Raw genomic sequence first — 22,117 nt, forward strand, 5'->3', positions numbered from 1 at the left:
CCACCACCGATCACCACCACCACCATCACCACCATCATCACCCACCCCCACCACCACCACCTATCACCACCACCACCATCACACCACCACCATCACCACCACCATCACCACCATCACCACCACCATCACCACCACCACCATCACCAGCACCATCACCACCACCACCACCACCCATCACCACCACCACCATCACCCCCACCACCACCACCATCACCACCACCCCACCACCACCACCCCCATACCACCACCATCACCCCCACCACCACCACCACCAACCACCACCACCCCCACCACCACCCCCATCACCACCACCACCATCACCATCACCACCACCACCACCACCCCCACCACCACCCCCATCACCACCACCACCATCACCCCACCACCACCACCACCACCACCACCACCACCATCACCACCACCACCATCACCACCACCATCACCACCATCCACCACCATCACCATCACCACCATCACCACCACCATCACCACCACCACCATCACCACCATCACCACCATCACCACCACCATCACCACCACCACCATCACCACCACCATCACCACCACCACCATCACCCACCACCACCACCACCACCACCACCATCACCACCACCACCCCCACACCACCACCACCATCCACACCACCACCACCAACCACCCCCACCACCACCCCCATCACCACCACCACCACCACCCCCACCACCACCCCCTCACCACCACCACCACCACCCCATCACCACCACCACCACCACCACCACCACCACCATCACCACCACCACCCCCACCACCACCATCACCACCACCATCACCACCACCACCACCACCATCACCACCACCATCACCACCACCCCCACCACCACCACCACCACCACCACCACCACCACCATCACCACCATCATCACCACCCCACCACCACCCACCATCACCACCACCACCACCACCACCACCACCACCACCACCATCACCACCATCACCACCCATCACCACCACCACCATCACAGCACCATCACCACCACCCCCATCACCACCACCACCACCATCACCCCCACCACCACCACCACCACCATCACCACCACCCCCACCACCACCACCCCCATCACCACCACCATCACCCCCACTACCACCACCACCACACCACCACCACCACCACCACCACCCCCATCACCATCACCACCACCACCATCACCAACCACCATCACCACCACCACCACCCCCCACCACCACCCCCATCACCATCACCACCCCCATCACCACCACCACCATCACCCCCACCACCACCATCACCCCCACCACCACCCCCACCACCACCACCATCACCACCACCACCATCACCACCACCACCATCACCACCACCATCACCACCATCACCACCACCATCACCACCAGCACCTCACCACCACCACCATCATCCCCACCACCACCCCCACCACCACCCCCATCACCACCACCATCACCCACCATCACCACCACCACCACCATCACCACCCCACCACCACACCACCACCACCACCCCCACCACCACCCCCATCACCATCACCACCCCCATCACCACCACCACCATCACCCCCCCCACCACCATCGCCACCACCATCACCCCCACCACCACCCCCACCACCACCAACCCCCACCACCACACCACCCCACCACCACCCCCCACCACCACCACTATCACCACCACCACCATCACCACACCATCACCACCATCACCACCACCATCACCACCACCACCATCACCAGCACCACCATCACCCCACCACCACCACCATCATCACCCCCACCACCACCACCACCATCACACCATCACCATCACCACCATCATCACCACACATCACCACCACCACCATCATCACCCCCACCACCACCCCCACCACCACCTCCATCACCACCACCATCACCACCACCATCACCACCATCATCACCACCACCATCACCACCACCACCACTCACCACCACCACCACCACCACCATCACCCCACCACCACCACCATCACCCCCACCATCACCACCACCATCACCACCCCCACCATCACCACCCCCACCATCACCAACCACCACCATCATCACACCATCACCACCACCATCACCACCACCACCATCACAACCACCACCATCACCACCACCATCAACACCACCATCACCCCCACCATCACCACCCCCACCATCATCACCACCACCATCATCACCCCACCATCACCATCATCACCACCATCACCCCCACCATCACCACCACCATCACCCCACCATCATCACCACCACCATCATCACCACCACCATCACCACCCCCACCACCACCATCCCACCATCACCACCCCCACCACCACCACCCCACCATCATCACCCCACCATCACCCCCACCATCACCCCACCATCACCACCACCATCACCCATACCATCACCACCACCATCACCCATACCATCACCACCACCATCACCACCACCACCACCATCACCATCACCACCATCACCACCACCACCATCACCCCCACCATCACCACCACCATCACCACCATCACCCCACCATCACCACCACCATCACCACCATCACCACCATCACCATCACCACCACCACCATCACCACCACCCCCACCACCATCACCACCACCATCACCACCACCCCACCACCACCACCCCCATCACCACCACCATCACCACCACCACCATCACCACCATCATCACCACCCCCACCACCATCACCACCACCACCATCACCACCACCACCATCACCACCACCATCACCACCATCACCACCACCATCACCACCACCATCACCACCACCACCAGCACCACCACCACCACCACACCCCATCACCACCACCACCATCACCCCCACCACCACCACCATCACCACCACCACCACCCCCATCACCACCACCATCACCCCCACCACCACCACCACCATCACCACCACCACCACCCCCACCACCACCCCCATCACCATCACCACCACCACCATCACCACCACCATCACCACCACCACCACCCCCACCCCCCCACCACCCCCATCACCATCACCACCCCCATCACCACCACCACCATCACCATCACCCCCACCACCACCATCGCCACCACCATCACCCCCACCACCACCCCCACCACCACCCCCATCACCACCACCACCACCACCCCCATCACCACCACCACCATCACCACCACCACCATCATCACCCCCACCACCATCACCACCACCACCATCACCCCCACCACCACCCCCATCACCACCACCACCATCACCACCACCATCACCCCCACCACCATCACCCCCACCACCACCACCACCATCACCCCCACCACCACCCCCACCACCACCACCATCACCACCACCATCACCACCACCCCCACCACCACCACCCCCATCACCACCACCATCACCACCACCACCATCACCACCATCATCACCACCCCCACCACCACCACCATCACCACCACCACCATCACCACCACCACCACCACCATCACCACCACCATCACCACCATCACCACCACCATCACCACCACCACCATCACCAGCACCATCACCACCACCACCACCACCCCCATCACCACCACCACCATCACCCCCACCACCACCACCACCATCACCACCACCCCCACCACCACCACCCCCAGCACCACCACCATGACCCCCACCACCACCACCACCATCACCACCACCCCCACCACCACCTCCACCACCATCACCACCAACCATCACCACCATAACCACCACCATCACCACCAGCACCATCACCTCCACCACCATCACCCCCACCACCACCATCACCACCACCATCACCAACCATCACCACCCACACATCACCACCACCATCACACAATCACCACCACCATCACCACCACCACCATCACCCCCACCACCACCACCATCACCACCACCATCACCACCCCCACCATCACCACCCCCACCATCATCACCCCCACCATCATCACCCCCACCACCACCACCATAACCACCACCATCACCACCATCACCACCACCACCACCACCATCACCCCCATCACCACCACCACCATCACCCCCACCACCACCACCACCATCACCCCCACCACCACCACCACCATCACCCCCACCACCATCATCCCCACCACCACCACCATCACCACCCCATCACCCCCACCACCCCCACCACCACCACCATCCACCACAACCACCACCTCACCACCACCACCACCCACCATCACCACCACCACCACCCCCACCACCACCACCCCCATCACCACCACCATCACCACCACCACCATCACCACCATCATCATCACCACCCCCACCACCACCACCATCACCACCACCACCATCACCACCACCACCATCACCCCCACCACCACCACCATCACCACCACCATCACCACCACCACCATCACCACCACCATCACCACCACCACCACCCCCACCACCACACCCCATCACCATCACCACCCCCATCACCACCACCACCATCACCCCCACCACCACCATCACCCCCACCACCACCCCCACCACCACCACCATCACCACCACCACCATCACCACCACCACCATCACCACCACCATCACCACCATCACCACCACCATCACCACCACCACCATCACCAGCACCATCACCACCACCACCACCATCACCCCCACCACCACCCCCACCACCACCCCCATCACCACCACCATCACCACCACCATCACCACCATCATCACCACCACCATCACCACCACCACCACCATCACCACCACCACCACCATCACCCCCACCACCATCACCACCACCATCACCACCACCATCACCACCACCATCACCCCCACCATCACCACCACCATCACCACCACCATCACCACCCCCACCATCACCAACCCCACCATCATCACCCCCACCATCATCACCCCCACCATCACCACCATCACCACCACCATCACCACCACCACCACCACCACCATCACAACCACCACCATCACCACCACCACCATCAACACCACCATCACCCCCACCATCACCACCCCCACCATCATCACCACCACCATCATCACCCCCACCATCACCACCACCATCATCACCCCCACCATCACCACCACCATCACCACCATCACCACCACCATCACCACCCCCACCACCACCACCATCATCACCACCACCATCACCATCACCACCACCATCACCACCCCCACCATCATCACCCCCACCATCACCCCCACCATCACCACCACCACCACCATCACCCATACCATCACCACCACCATCACCACCACCACCACCATCACCACCATCACCACCACCACCATCACCATCACCACCACCACCATCACCACCACCACCATCACCCCCACCATCACCATCACCACCACCACCATCACCACCATCACCACCACCACCATCATCACCCCCACCATCACCCCCACCATCACCACCACCATCACCACCATCACCCCCACCATCACCACCACCATCACCACCATCACCACCATCACCATCACCACCACCACCATCACCACCACCACCATCACCCCCACCATCACCACCACCATCACCACCACCATCACCACCACCATCACCACCCCCACCATCACCACCATCACCACCACCATCACCACCATCATCACCACCATCACCACCATCACCATCACCACCACTACCATCATCATCTTACTATCTTTATTTGAATCACATCACATGGTTTAGAGATAGGGGGTAGTGATAGTGATAGGGGGTAGTGATAGGGGGTAGTGATAGGGGGTAGTGATAGGGGGTAGTGATAGGGGGTAGTGATAGGGGGTAGGGATAGTGAAAGGGGGTAGTGATAGTGAAAGGGGGTAGTGATAGGGGGTAGTGATAGGGGGTAGAGATAGGGGGTAGTGATAGGGGGTAGTGATAGGGGTAGTGATAGGGGGTAGTGATAGGGGGTAGTGATAGTGATAGGGGGTAGTGATAGGGGGTAGTGATAGGGGGTAGTGATAGGGGGTAGTGATGGGGGTAGTGATAGTGATAGGGGGTAGTGATAGGGGGTAGTGATAGGGGGTAGTGATAGGGGGTAGTGACAGTGATAGGGGGTATTGATAGGGGGTAGTGATAGGGGGTAGTGATAGGGGGTAGTGATAGGGGGTTGTGATAGGGGGTAGTGATAGGGGGTAGTGATAGGGGGTAGATAGTGATAGGGGGTAGTGATAGTGATAGGGGGTAGTGATAGGGGGTAGAGATAGGGGGTAGTGATAGGGGGTAGTGATAGGGGGTAGTGATAGGGGGTAGTGATAGGGGGTAGTGATAGGGGGTAGTGATAGGGGGTAGTGATAGGGGGTAGTGATAGGGGGTAGTGATAGGGGGTAGTGATAGGGGGTAGTAATAGGGGGTAGTGATAGGGGGTAGTGATAGTGATAGGGGGTAGTGATAGGGGGTAGTGATAGGGGTACTGATAGGGGGTAGTGATAGGGGGTAGTGATAGGGGGTAGTGATAGTGATAGGGGGTAGTGATAGGGGGTAGTGATAGTGATAGGGGGTAGTGATAGGGGGTAGAGATAGGGGGTAGTGATAGGGGGTAGTGATAGGGGGTAGTGATAGGGGGTAGTGATAGGGGGTAGTGATAGGGGGTAGTGATAGGGGAGAGTGATAGGGGGTAGTGATAGGGGGTAGTGATAGGGGGTAGTGGTAGTGGTTAATGTTCGGGTTAGGGCTAAATTGATGATTAGTACCAAGCCACACGACTCCACAAGACAGGAGCAAACGTCTTAACACTACCAACGACGAGCTTAGGGGTTCACGATGGCCGTGTCAGAGACACTGAGAGTCTGGGTTCAAGCCCTGGGTCTGGGTGTCTCTCAGGGGGTTCACAATGGCCGTGTCACAGACACTGAGACGCTGGGTTCAAGCCCTGGGTCTGGGTGTCTCTCTCTCACAGGGGGTTCACAATGGCCGTGTCAGAGACACTCAGAGTCTGGGTTCTAGCCCTGGGTCTGGGTGTCTCTCTCAGGGGGTTCACAGTGGCCGTGTCACAGACACTGAGACGCTGGGATCTAGCCCTGGGTCTGGGTGTCTCTTTCAGGGGGTTCACAGTGGCTGTGTCAGAGACACTCAGAGTCTGGGTTCTAGCCCTGGGTCTGGGTGTCTCTTTCAGGGGGTTCTCAGCAGTCACTCGAAAGTAGCTCTGTGACAGCTACTTCCAGGGCCACGGTCTCCGTGCTACGGCTGGGGATGTTGGGGGTCCTAGCAGGAGCAGCACAGCGGGTTCCTTGCGTCAATAAATAGCGATCACCTCTAGCGGACGGAGAGAGACACGGGGAGGAGACACGGGGAGAGAGACACGGGGGGGAGAGAGACACGGGGAGGACAGAGACACGGGGAGGAGGGAGACACGGGGGGAGGGAGACACGGGGAGGAGGGAGACACGGGGGGAGAGACACGGGGGGGAGGGAGACACGGGGGGAGAGACACGGGGGGGAGGGAGAGACACGGGGAGGAGAGAGACACGGGGAGGGAGACACGGGGGGAGGGAGACACGGGGAGGAGGGAGACACGGGGAGAGAGACACGGGGAGACACGGGGGGAGGGAGACACGGGGAGGAGGGAGACACGGGGAGAGAGACACGGGGGGGAGGGAGACACGGGGAGGGAGAGACACGGGGGGGAGGGAGACACGGGGAGAGACACGGGGAGAGACACGGGGAGAGAGAGAGACACGGGGAGAGAGAGACACGGGGGGGAGAGAGACACGGGGAGGGAGAGACACGGGGAGGAGAGAGACACGGGGAGGAGGGAGACACGGGGGGAGGGAGAGACACGGGGAGGAGAGAGACACGGGGAGGAGGGAGACACGGGGAGGGAGACACGGGGGGGGAGAGAGACACGGGGAGAGAGACACGGGGGGGGAGAGAGACACGGGGAGGAGAGACACGGGGGGGAGGGAGACACGGGGGGAGGGAGACACGGGGAGGAGGGAGACACGGGGGGAGAGACACGGGGAGAGAGACACGGGGGGGGAGGGAGAGACACGGGGAGGAGAGAGACACGGGGAGGAGGGAGACACGGGGGGAGAGACACGGGGGGGAGGGAGAGACACGGGGAGAGAGACACGGGGAGAGAGACACGGGGAGGAGGGTGACACGGGGGGAGGGAGACACGGGGAGGAGGGAGACACGGGGGGAGGGAGACACGGGGAGGAGGGAGACACGGGGAGAGAGACACGGGGGGGAGGGAGACACGGGGGGAGGGAGACACGGGGAGGAGGGAGACACGGGGGGGAGACACGGGGAGGAGAGAGACACGGGGAGAGAGACACGGGGGGGAGAGAGACACGGGGAGGAGAGAGACACGGGGGGGAGGGAGACACGGGGGGAGGGAGACACGGGGAGGAGGGAGACACGGGGGGAGAGACACGGGGAGAGAGACACGGGGGGGGAGGGAGAGACACGGGGAGGAGAGAGACACGGGGAGGAGGGAGACACGGGGGGAGAGACACGGGGGGGAGAGGCACGGGGAGAGAGACACGGGGAGAGAGACACGGGGAGAGAGACACGGGGGGGAGGGAGACACGGGGAGGGAGAGACACGGGGGGGAGGGAGACACGGGGAGAGACACGGGGAGGGAGAGACACGGGGAGGAGAGAGACACGGGGAGGAGGGAGACACGGGGGGAGGGAGACACGGGGAGGAGGGAGACACGGGGGGAGGGAGACACGGGGAGGAGGGAGACACGGGGGGGAGAGACACGGGGGGGGAGGGAGACACGGGGAGAGAGACACGGGGAGAGAGACACGGGGAGGGAGACGGGGGGGAGGGAGGCACGGGGAGGGAGACACGGGGAGTGAGACACGGGGAGAGAGAGTCACGGGGAGGGAGACACGGGGAGAGAGACACGGGGAGAGAGACACGGGGAGTGAGACACGGGGAGAGAGAGTCACGGGGAGGGAGACACGGGGAGAGAGACACGGGGAGAGAGACACGGGGAGGGAGACGGGGGGGAGGGAGGCACGGGGAGGGAGACACGGGGAGGGAGAGACACGGGGAGAGAGACACGGGGAGTGAGACACGGGGAGAGAGAGTCACGGGGAGTGAGACACGGGGAGAGAGACACACGGGGAGAGAGAGACACGGGGAGAGAGAGACACGGGGAGTGAGACACGGGGAGGAGGGAGACACGGGGGGGAGGGAGACACGGGGAGAGGCTGTGAGGGTTACAGGACAGTGTTGGCACAGTGAGGATCAGTGATGATGCTGATGATGATGTTGCTGATGATGATGCTGCTGCTGATGATTTTGCTGATTATGTTGTTGTTGGTGATGCTGCAGATGATGGTGATGATGTTGGTGGTGATGATGTTGGTGATGACGGTGAGGATGATGTTGGTGGTGATGATGATGGTGATGATGTTGGTGGTGATGTTGGTGGTGATATTGGTGATGTTGGTGGTGATGATGTTGGTAATGATGTTGGTAATGATGTTGGTGGTGATGTTGGTGATGATGTTGGTGATGATGTTGGTAATGATGTTGGTAATGATGATGGTGATGATGTTGGTGGTGATGTTGGTAATGATGTTGGTAATGATGTTGGTGGTGATGTTGGTGGCGATGTTGGTGGTGATGTTGGTGATGATGTTGGTGATGATGTTGGTGATGATGATGGTGACGATGATTGTGACGATGTTGGTGATTATGTTGGTGATGATGATGGTGATGATGATGGTGACGATGATTGTGACGATGTTGGTGACGATGTTGGTGATGATGTTGGTGGTGATGATGGTGATGATGTTGGTGATGATGTTGGTGATGATGTTGGTGGTGATGTTAGTGATGATGGTGACGATGATTGTGACGATGTTGGTGGTGATGATGGTGATGATGATGTTGATGATGTTGGTGGTGATGATACTGATGATGTTGGTGACGTTAGTTTCCAGACAGGTTCTGTTTGTTCATCTGAGCTTGCATCCGAGCCAACTTCTCCTGCATTCTCTTGAGCTGAGACACGGAGACACAAGGAGACAGATTAGAGAAGACACAGAGATACACAGAGACACACAGAGACACATAGAGACACACAGAGATAGATAGATACACAGAGACGCATAGAGACACACAGAGACACACAGAGACACACAGAGACACACAGAGACACATAGATACACAGAGACACATAGAGACACACAGAGATAGATAGAGACACACAAAGACACACAGAGATAGATAGAGACACATAGAGACACATAGAGATACACAGAGACACACAGAGACACACAGAGACACATAGATACACAGAGACACACAGAGACACATAGAGACACATAGAGACACAGAGATACACAGAGACACACAGAGACACATAGAGACACAGAGACACACAGAGACACACAGAGACACATAGAGACACAGAGATACACAGAGACACACAGAGACACATAGAGACACACAGAGATAGATAGAGACACACAAAGACACACAGAGATAGATAGAGACACATAGAGATACACAGAGACACACAGAGACACACAGAGACATACAGACACATAGAGACACACAGAGATAGATAGAGACACAGAGACACATAGAGACACACAGAGACACACAGAGACACATAGAGACACAGAGATACACAGAGACACACAGAGACACATAGAGACACATAGAGATAGATAGAGACACACAAAGACACACAGAGATAGATAGAGACACATAGAGACACACAGAGACACATAGAGACACATAGAGACATACAGAGACACATAGAGACATACAGACACACACAGAGACACACAGAGAAACACACAGAGACACACAGACACAGAGAGACACACAGAGAGAGACACACAGAGACACACAGAGACACACACAGAGACACACAGAGACACAGATACACAGAGACACAGACAGAGACACAGGGACACACAGGGACAGAGACATACAGAGACACACAGAGACAGAGACACACAGAGACACACAGACAGACAGAGACACACAGGGACACACAGGGACACACAGAGACACACAGTGACAAAGACACACAGAGACAGAGATACACACAGACAGGGACACACATAGACACAGACACAGAGACACACAGACAGAGACACACAGAGACACAGGCACACACAGAGACACAGACACAGAGACACACAGACACAAAGACACAGACACACAGAGACACACACAGAGACAGAGACACACAGACACACACAGACACAGACAGAGACACACAGAGACACAGAGACAGAGACACACAGAGACACAGAGAGACAGAGACACACAGACAGGGACACACAGAGACACAGACACAGAGACACAGACACACAGGGACACACAGACAAAGAGACACACAGACACACAGGGACAGAGACACACAGAGACACACAGAGACACAGACACATATACACACAGAGACACAGACATAGAGACAGGGACACACAGAGACACAGAGACACAGACACAGAGACACAGACACAGAGACACACAGAGACAGAGACACATAGAGACAGAGACACACAAAGACAGGGACACACAGAGACACACAGAGACAGAGACACACAGAGACACACAGAGACACAGACACAGAGACACACAGAGACAGAGACACACACAGAGACACACACACAGACAGAGACACAGAGACACACACACAGAGACACACAGAGACACACACAGAGACACAGACACAGAGACACACACACAGACAGAGACACAGAGACACACAGACACACGCAGACACAGAGACACACAGAGACACAGACACAGAGACACACAGAGACACAGAGAGGCACACACAGAGACACACAGAGACACAAAGAGACATACAGAGACACACAGAGACAGAGACACACAGAGACAGAGACACAGACAGGGACACACAGAGACATAGACAGAGACACAGGGACAGACACAGACAGGGACACACAGAGACACACAGACAGACACAGAGACACACAGAGACACACACACAGAGGCACACACAGAGAGGCACACACAGAGACACACAGAGACAGAGACACACAGAGACACACAGAGACAGAGACACACAGAGACAGAGACACAGACAGGGACACACAGAGACATAGACAGAGACACAGGGACAGAGACACAGGCAGGGACACACAGAGACAGAGACACACAGAGACAAACAGAGACATGCACATACACACACAGAGACACACAGAGACACACACAGAGACACAGGGACAGAGACACACACAGCGACACAGAGACACACAGAGACACAGAGACACACAGAGACAGACAGAGAGGCACACACAGAGACACAGAGACACACAGAGATAGAGACACACAGAGACACACAGAGACAGAGACACACAGAGACACACACAGACACACACAGAGACACAGACACACAGACACGCAGACACACACAGACACACACAGAGACACAAAAACACAGCCACAGGGACACACAGGGACACACAGAAACACAGACACACAGACACACAGGGACAGAGACACAGACACACAGTGACACTGAGACACACAGACACAGGGACAGGGGCTAAGGGGGACACAGAGACAGAGACTAAGGGAGACAGGGAGAGACAGAGACACAGAGACACAGACAGAGACACACAGACACACAGAGAGACACACAGAGACACACAGAGACACAGACACGGAGACACAGACACACAGAGACACACACAGACAGGGATACACAGAGACACAGAGACACAGACTAAGGGGGACACAGAGACAGAGACACACACAGACACACACAGACACACACAGACAGAGACACAGAGACACACAGACAGACACAGACAGAGACACACACAGACACACACAGAGACAGAGACACACAGACAGACACAGACATAGACACACACAGACAGAGACACAGACACACAGACAGACACAGACAGGGACACACACAGGGACAGGGACACACAGACACACAGGGATACAGGGACATAGACACACACAGACACACACACAGACATAGACACACAGAGACACAGGGACACACACACAGAGACAGGGACACACAGACACACAGGGACAGGGACACACAGGGACAGGGACACAGGTACACACACACACAGGGACAAGGACACACACAGACACACACAGAGACACACAGACACACAGACACACACAGAGACACACACACAGACACACAGGGACACACACACAGGGACACACACACAGACACACACAGACACACAGAGACACACACACACAGACACACACAGAGACACACACAGACACAGAGACACAGACACACAGAAACACACACAGAGACAGAGACACAGACTAAGGGGGATACAGAGACAGAGACACACACAGACAGAGACACACAGACAGAGACACACAGACAGACACAGACAGAGACACACACAGACACACACAGAGACAGAGACACACAGAGACAGACAGAGAGGCACACACAGAGACACAGAGACACACAGAGACAGAGACACACAGAGACACACAGAGACAGAGACACACAGAGACACACACAGACACACACAGAGACACAGACACACAGACACGCAGACACACACAGACACACACAGACACACACAGAGACACAAAAACACAGCCACAGGGACACACAGAAACACAGACACACAGACACACAGGGACAGAGACACAGACACACAGTGACACTGAGACACACAGACACACAGTGACACAGAGACACACAGACACAGGGACAGGGGCTAAGGGGGACACAGAGACAGAGACTAAGGGAGACAGGGAGAGACAGAGACACAGACAGAGACACACAGACACACAGAGAGACACACAGAGACACACAGAGACACAGACACGGAGACACAGACACACAGAGACACACACAGACAGGGATACACAGAGACACAGAGACACAGACTAAGGGGGACACAGAGACAGAGACACACACAGACACACACAGACACACACAGACAGAGACACAGAGACACACAGACAGACACAGACAGAGACACACACAGACACACACAGAGACAGAGACACACAGACAGACACAGACATAGACACACACAGACAGAGACACAGACACACAGACAGACACAGACAGGGACACACACAGGGACAGGGACACACAGACACACAGGGATACAGGGACATAGACACACACAGACACACACACAGACATAGACACACAGAGACACAGGGACACACACACAGAGACAGAGACACACAGACAGACACAGACATAGACACACACAGACAGAGACACAGACACACAGACAGACACAGACAGGGACACACACAGGGACAGGGACACACAGACACACAGGGACACAGGGACATAGACACACACAGACACACACACAGACATAGACACACAGAGACACAGGGACACACACACAGACACACACACACAGAGACAGGGACACACAGACACACAGGGACAGGGACACACAGGGACAGGGACACAGGTACACACACACACAGGGACAAGGACAGACACAGACACACACAGAGACACACAGACACACAGACACACACAGAGACACACACACAGACACACAGGGACACACACACAGGGACACACACACAGACACAGACACACACAGACACACAGAGACACACACACACAGACACACACAGAGACACACACAGACACAGAGACACAGACACACAGAAACACACACAGAGACACAGAGACAGAGACACAGACTAAGGGGGATACAGAGACAGAGACACACACAGACAGAGACACACAGACAGAGACACACAGACAGAGACACACAGACAGACACAGACAGAGACACACACAGACAGAGACACACAGACAGACAGACACAGACATAGACACACACAGACAGAGACACACAGACAGAGACACACAGACAGAGACACACACAGACACACAGAGACACACAGACAGACACAGAGACACACACAGACACACACACAGAGACACAGATACACAGAGACACAGAGACACGCAGACACACACAGACACACACAGAGACACAAAAACACAGACACAGGGACACACAGGGACACACAGAAACACAGACACACAGACACACAGGGACAGAGACACAGACACACAGTGACACTGAGACACACAGACACACAGTGACACAGAGACACACAGACACAGGGACAGGGGCTAAGGGGGACACAGAGACAGAGACTAAGGGAGACAGGGACACACAGAGACAGAGACTAAGGGAGACAGGGAGAGACAGAGACACAGACAGAGACACACAGAGAGACACACAGAGAGACACACAGAGACACACAGACACGGAGACACGGAGACACAGACACACAGAGACACACACAGACAGGGATACACAGAGACACAGAGACACAGACTAAGGGGGACACAGAGACAGAGACACACACAGACACACACAGACACACACAGACAGAGACACAGAGACACACAGACAGACACAGACAGAGACACACACAGACACACACAGAGACAGAGACACAGACAGACACAGACATAGACACACACAGACAGAGACACAGACACACAGACAGACACAGACAGGGACACACACAGGGACAGGGACACACAGACACACAGGGACACAGGGACACAGGGACATAGACACACACAGACACAAACACAGACATAGACACACAGAGACACAGGGACACACACACAGAGACACACACACATAGACAGGGACACACAGACACACAGGGACAGGGACACACAGGGACAGGGACACAGGTACACACACACACAGGGACAAGGACACACACAGACACACACAGAGACACACACACAGACACACAGGGACACACACACACAGGGACACACACACACAGACACACACAGACACACAGAGACACACACACACAGACACACACACACACAGACACACACAGAGACACACACAGACACACATAGACACACACAGACACACACACAGAGACACACAGACACACAGGGACACAGGGACATAGACACACAGACAGACACAGCGACAGGGACTCAGCGGGACACACACACACAGGGACACAGACACACACAGACAGACACACACACAGGGACACAGACAGACACACAGGGACACAGACACAGACAGACACAGGGACAGGGACTCAGTGGGACACTCCCCAGGTTCACCTCAGCCTCTTTTTCCTTCAAGATGGCATCGTCTCCAGAACGATCCGACCTGGGGCAGAGGAGCCGGGGATTACTTTACAGATTACATCGCGTGAGCCAGGGATTACTTTACAGATATCATCACGTGAGCCGTGGATTACTTAACAGATTACATCGCGTGAGCCAGGGATTACTTTACAGATAACATCGCGTGAGCCAGGGATTACTTTACAGATTACATCACGTGAGCCAGGGATTACTTTACAAATAACATCGTGAGAGTCATGGATTACTTTACAAATAACATCATAAGAGCAAGGGATTGCTTTAAAGATTACATCGCGCGAGCCAGGGATTACTTTACAGATTACATCGTGGTAGGATTACTTAATTGATTACATTAAAGATTACATTAAAGAGCCAAGGATTACATTGCAGACAACAGTCGAGAGCCAGGGATTACTTTACCGATTACAGTACAGATCGATAGAGAGCAGTTTGTACAGTGCGTAGGTGTACAGTGTGTACAGTGCACAAAACGAGTTGTGTACAGTAGGGCGAGGGGCAGCACGAGGCCTCGCGCGGCGTGGGAGGCGGCGGAGGCGGAGCCGGGGGCGGAGCCGGGGGCGGAGTCGGAGGCGTGACGGAGGCACTCGGAGCGGAACGACTCGTACAGTAGCTCGTGCGTCACTTCCTGCAGGTCCTGCATGTGCGTGCTGTGGCGGGGCGAAGAGGGGGGCGGGGCGAAGAGGGGGGAGGAGCCAAGGGGAGAAGATTGGGTGACTTGAGAGTGAGTGAGTGGCTCTGGACGGGTGCGAGGGGCTGGTAACCCCTCCACCTTCAAAAATTTGCCACGAAACCACGACTTAAAAATCTAATTTACAAGCTTGTGCCGGAGGCGCCGAGGGGACAGGTGTCTATGACGTCTCCTGGCCAAACCCAAATTGGCAGAGCCAGGAGATTGAATCTCTACCCTCGGAGCTCCTCCAGAAACAACGAAAAGCCACTTCGTGTGGCCACGTGGAATGTTCGAACGCTCACTGCGGAGGAGAGGCTGCCACTCCTCTGTCGGGAGCTGGACCGGTACCGCCTGGATCTCTGTGGCATTCAGGAGGTCCGGTGGACTGGTTCTGGCTCCTGCCACCATGAGGGGTGGACAGTCCTCTACTCGGGGCAGGAGACTGCCAAACAACAGGGTGTGGCTCTTCTTTTGAACAAAATAATGATGGGGGCGTGGGAGCGTGGCGGTGAGGTGTGGGAAGCTGTAAGCCCCAGGCTACTTTGGGCTCGCCTTCCCATCAATCGGAGGCGAGGAGTGGTGGTCGTGGTTACTTATGCCCCCACCGAAGACAAACATCCGTGGAGGGATGCAGGCAAAGCCGATAAGTCAGATGCCTTCTATGACCTGTCACAGGTGCTGGCTAAAGTGGCCCCTTGGGATAGTCATCTTGTTGGGTGACTTCAATGACCGAGTTGGTCATGATGCTGGCACCTGGTCTTGAGTGATTAGAGGGCATGGGTCAGATCAGCTCAATAACAACGGTAGGAGGCTGCTAGATTTTTGTGCAGCCCATGGAATTGTAATTACCAACACGCTGTTCCGGCATCGGCGCATCCACACAACATCATGGATACATGCCGGGTCCAAGCAAGAACATCTGCTGGACTACATAGTGACGGACCAGTGGATGCGAGGCCATGTCCTTGACACCAGGACCTACCGTGGAGCTGATCTGCCCTCTTACCATCGACTAGTCATCTGTAAGATGCGCCTGCCATTCTTCCACTCCGGTGGTGGGTGTATACCCAGGACCCCATTCCAACCTAAAGTGGCCTGGTCTCTTTTGTCTGATGAAAGTTGCAAGCAAGAATTTCATCATCGCTTGCGGCTGAGGTTGGCATCGTCCCCCACTCCTCCTGATGTCGAGGGTAAATGGGCGAGGTTTAGGACTGACTCATGCAGCTGCAATGGCTGCTTTGGGTATGCGGTCCAGACCTCCCCAGAGACCCTGGCTGACAGAGGAGGTGTTCAGGATGGTTGAGAAAAAGCGATAGGCCGACTGTCATCGGCTACAGAATCCCACGTCAGAGAATGAGGCTTACCGCAGCCTTTGCTAGGAGGTTCGGAGAGCCGTGAGGCGCTGCAAGGATGGGTGGTGGTCGCGGGTTGCTGAGGAGATGGAGTCTGCCTCAGTGGCCCGCGATCACAAATCTCTATTTAACTCCATCAAAAAAGTAACCTGCAGCACCACACCTATTACCATCATTAGGGGGAAAAACGGTGATCCAATCTCCGACCCCCAGGAACAGGTTTGCAGATTTGCTGAGCATTTCTGTGAGGTCCTGGGGGAGGGGAAATCCCTCAGCCTGGAAAACATTGTGGCACAAAGTGGGGATGACCCTGCTGAGGCTGCAGTGCCTCAAATATTGGAAGAAGTCACCCCTGTGAGTGGCTGGCTGAGGTGCCATCTGTTGAGGAAGTACTGAAGGCGATCCGGAGTCTGAGACCAGGAAAGTCACCGGGCAGAGATGATCTCCCAAGCGAAATGCTGAGGGAGGGTGGCGTTTGTGCACAGACTGCCCTATATGACATCATAACAACAGTCTGGACCACTGGATGGGTGCCGCAGGATTGGAAGGATGCCCTGGTGGTCCCCCTCTTTAAGAAGGGGGACCGCACAGACTGTAACAACTACAGGGGCATCTCACTCCTCAGTGTGCCGGGAAAGGTCCTGGCAAGGATTATTCAACATCGCCTTGCCAGGCACGCTGAGAAGAGGCTTGCGGAGCCCCAATGCGGTTTCAGGAAAGGGCGGTCATGCACAGATGCCATATTTTCTGTCCGTCTGCTACAGCAGAAGTGTAGGGAATTCCAACAAGACCTACATCTCTGCTTTATTGACCTGGTCAAGGTCTATGATACCATCAGTAGGCCTGGGCTCTGGGTTGTTCTTCATGCTTTTGGAGTCCCTGACCCTCTGCTCACGATCATTAAGGACCTTCATGATGGTGAGCGGGCCCGGGTCAAACTATGTGGCCGGGAGTCAGAGCCATTCCCTGTACACCTCGGGGTGCGACAGGGATGTCCTCTGGCTCCCACATTATTTAACATCTATTTTGACCACGTAGTTAGTGAACCCTTCAATAGCTGCACCGGGGGAATCTGCATTTGGTACAGATATAATGGGAGGCTGATCGATGCCCGGGTGCGGTCAAGGGATGGCTCCCTATTGCTCAACCACGTTATGTATGCCGATGATTTGGTAATAGCTGCTCATTCAGAGGATGAGTTGGAGACGCTGCTGCTGAAACTGGAGCGTGCCACTAAGAGATGGAGCCTTACCATCAGCCCCACCAATACTAAGCACCTGCCTGGGTATTTGTACCATCGGACACTCCACCCCCACAACTCCCAATCGGTGATGGGGCAGTTGTGGAGCGAGTGGAGAGTTTCCCATACTGGGCAGTGTGCTTATGACCAGCTCCATTTTAACAGCAGAGGTCTCACTCCGAATCAGTCGAGCGGCAATATCTTTTCATCGGTTGCATAACGCTGTGTGGAAGCTACCTGGTCTGTCGCTCCGCACTAATCTTCAGGTCTTCTCGGCCACGGTCATTGCCTCCCTTCTCTACGCTTGCGAAACGTGGACCCCCTAATGGAACATCTTCGCCGGTTAGAAACATTTAGGCTAGCCTGCCTACGATCCATCCTGAGTTTAACCAGGCTGGATTGTGTGAGGAGCTCACAAATCTTTGAAAGATCTGGGCAAGGTCCCATCGGTGAGCTCCTCCGGCAGGCAAGGCTGCGTTGGCTGGGTCATGTAGCCCGCATGCCCAGCCACCGCATGCCGAAACAGCTTTTGTTCGGTCGGATCAAGGGGGCTAAACGGGCACGGCACGGGCTAGAGAAGAGATGGAGTGACGTGGTACAGGAGGACGTGGAGCTGAGTGGACTTGCCGATGACTGGTACCAGCGGTGTCAAGATCGGCCTCTGTGGAGGAGGCTCGTGAAAGACGCTGCTACTGGGCAGTTGGAGGCAGTCGCCCTCCAACAACAACGAAGGGCGGAGGAGCAACGCTCACAACAACGAGCGGAGCGCCGGGTGGCTGAAGCACAGCAAGTTGGCACAGTAGGGGGCACAGGTGGTGCATCAGCCAGTCATCTCAGTCATCTCAGTCAGTCGACCCGTGGCACCTGCTGGGTCTGCCCCGTGACCTCCTGCCAGCGGGCGTTCGACACTTCACGTGGCCTCAAGGTGCACATGGCCTGGCACAAGCGTCGTGGTGACGTCACCGCCACTTAGTGGCGAATGGCGGTTGTTGTTGAGTGAGTGGCTATGTGGGTGAGTGGGTGGGTGAGTGAGTGGCTGGGTGAGTGAGTGGCTGGGTGGATGAGTGAGTGGGTGAGTGAGTGGCTATGTGGGTGAGTGGGTGGCTGGGTGGATGAGTGAGTGGCTGGGTGGGTGGGTGAGTGAGTGAGTGGGTGAGTGAGTGGGTGGGTGAGTGACTGGGTGGGTGAGTGAGTGGCTGGGTGGGTGGGTGAGTGAGTGGGTAGCTGAGTAAGTGGCTGGGTGAGCGAGTGAGTGAGCAGGTGAGTGGGTGGTGAATATGTGGTGAGTGAGTGGGTTAGTGAATGGACGGGTGAGCAGGTGAATGAGTCATGGGTAAGTGAGTGGGTGAGTAGGTGAGTGAGTAGGTGAGTGGGTGGGTGAGTGATTGAATGATTGAGTGGGTGAGGGAGTTTTGAGTGAGTGAATTAATGCGTGTGTAGGTGGTGAGTATGCGGTGAGTATGTGTTGAATGATTGATGGGTAAGTGAGTGTGTGAGAAGGTGAGTGAGAAGGTTAGTGAATGGCTGGGCAAGTGAATGAATGAGTGTGTGGTGAGTATGTGGTGAGTGAGCGGTGAGCGAGCGAGTGGTGAGCGAACACCAGCATGGTGGGTGAGTGGTGAGTGAGTGGTGAGTGAGTGAGTGGTGAGTGAGTGGTGAGTGGTGAGTGAGTGGTGAGTGAGTGGTGAGTGGTGAGTGAGTGGTAAGTGTACAGCAGCATGGTGAGTGAGTGGTGAGTGAGTGGTGAGTGAGTGGTGAGTGAGTGAGTGGTGAGTGAGTGGTGAGTGAGTGAATGAATGAGTGAGTGGTGAGTGGTGAGTGAGTGGTGAGTGAGTGGTGAGTGGTGAGTGTACACCAGCATGGTGAGTGAGTGGTGAGTGAGTGAGGGAGTGGTGAGTGAGTGGTGAGTGAGTGAGTGGTGAGTGAGTGGTGAGTGAGTGTGTGGTGAGTGGTGAGTGAGTGGTGAGTGAGTGTGTGGTGAGTGGTGAGTGAGTGGTGAGTGAGTGAGTGAGTGGTGAGTGAGTGAGTGGTGAGTGTGTGGTGAGTGTGTGGTGAGTGTGGTGAGTGAGTGGTGAGTGAGTGAGTGAGTGGTAAGTGAGTGTGTGGTGAGTGTGTGGTGAGTGAGTGGTGAGTGGTGAGTGAGTGGTGAGTGAGTGGTGGTGAGTGAGTGGTGAGTGAGTGAGTGAGTGAGTGGTGAGTGGTGAGTGAGTGGTGAGTGAGTGGTGTGAGTGAGTGATGGTGAGTGAAGAGTGAGTGGTGAGTGAGTGGATGTGAGTGAGTGGTGAGTGAGTGGTGAAGATGGTGATTCCGTGAGTGTGAGTGAATGAATGAGTGAGTGGTGAGTGAGTGGTGATTGAGTGGTGAGTGGTGAGTGTACACCAGCATGGTGAGTGAGTGGTGAGTGAGTGAGTGGTGAGTGAGTGGTGAGTGAGTGAGGAGTGAGTGGTGAGTGAGTGGTGAGTGAGTGTGTGGTGAGTGGTGAGTGAGTGGTGAGTGAGTGTGTGGTGAGTGGTGAGTGAGTGGTGAGTGAGTGAGTGAGTGGTGAGTGAGTGGTGAGTGAGTGAGTGGTGAGTGAGTGTGTGGTGAGTGGTGAGTGAGTGGTGAGTAAGTGAGTGAGTGGTGAGTGAGTGAGTGGTGAGTGAGTGTGTTGTGAGTGTGTGGTGAGTGGTGAGTGAGTGGTGAGTGAGTGGTGAGTGAGTGAGTGTGTGGTGAGTGAGTGGTGAGTGGTGAGTGAGTGGTGAGTGAGTGGTGAGTGAGTGAATGGTGAGTGGTGAGTGTGTGGTGAGTGAGTGGTGAGTGAGTGGTGAGTGTGTGG

General features: G+C 56.0%; 1 pseudogene; it reads right to left on the bottom strand.

The window, feature by feature from the left end:
* Positions 1–9,751: 9,751 nt before the first annotated feature.
* LOC116937530 (septin-2-like) overlaps positions 9,752–22,117 on the bottom strand; it is a 56,548-nt pseudogene continuing 44,182 nt past the window's right edge.

The sequence above is a fragment of the Petromyzon marinus genome, unplaced genomic scaffold (assembly GCF_048934315.1).
Source record: "Petromyzon marinus isolate PM22_M1 ecotype Great Lakes invasive population unplaced genomic scaffold, UKy_Petmar_22M1.pri1.0 PM_Scaffold_37, whole genome shotgun sequence".
In the NCBI taxonomy this organism is placed as follows: Eukaryota; Metazoa; Chordata; class Hyperoartia; order Petromyzontiformes; family Petromyzontidae; genus Petromyzon; species Petromyzon marinus.